The 496-nt window shown below is 59.1% G+C and overlaps 1 protein-coding gene across 1 annotated transcript in view; it reads right to left on the reverse strand.

The window, feature by feature from the left end:
* The window catches only part of arhgap1 (Rho GTPase activating protein 1), a 15909-nt gene extending 15625 nt beyond the window's left edge, over positions 1-284 (reverse strand). The window contains exon 1 of the mRNA XM_007904829.2: positions 168-284. The gene's annotated coding sequence lies outside the window, so the exon portion shown is untranslated. The remainder of the gene's footprint in view (positions 1-167) is intronic.
* Between the last annotated feature and the right edge of the window lie 212 nt (positions 285-496).

Raw genomic sequence — 496 nt, forward strand, 5'->3', positions numbered from 1 at the left:
ACTGTGTGTGTGTGTGTTGGTGTGTGTGTGTTGGTGTGTGACTGTGTGTGTGACGGTGTGTGTGTGACTGTGTGTGACGGTGTGTGTGTGTGTGACTGTGTGTGTGTGTGTGACGGTGTGTGTGTGACTGTGTGTGACGGTGTGTGTGAGTGTTGGTGACCCCTCACCTGTTGTCCCCGAATCTCCAGTCACCTGAACCCGAGAATGTCACAGACCCTCAGACATCAAACAGCCGCCATCACCACCGGAAACAACAGCCACAGTCAGCAGCAGCTTCCGGTCCGTCTGCCAGTACATTCCTCACTTCCGGTCCATCTGCCAGTACAACCCCCCACTTCCGGTCCGTCTGCCAGTACAGTCCCCCACTTCCGGTCCACTTGCCAGTACAGTCACCGCCACTTCCGGTCCGTCTGCCAGTGCCGTCCCACCACTTCCGGTCCGCCTGCCCAGTACAGTCCCCGCCACTTCCGGTCGTCTGCCCGCACAACCCGGCCCA

This window comes from Callorhinchus milii, unplaced genomic scaffold (genome assembly GCF_018977255.1).
Source record: "Callorhinchus milii isolate IMCB2004 unplaced genomic scaffold, IMCB_Cmil_1.0 Scaffold17, whole genome shotgun sequence".
In the NCBI taxonomy this organism is placed as follows: domain Eukaryota; kingdom Metazoa; phylum Chordata; class Chondrichthyes; order Chimaeriformes; family Callorhinchidae; genus Callorhinchus; species Callorhinchus milii.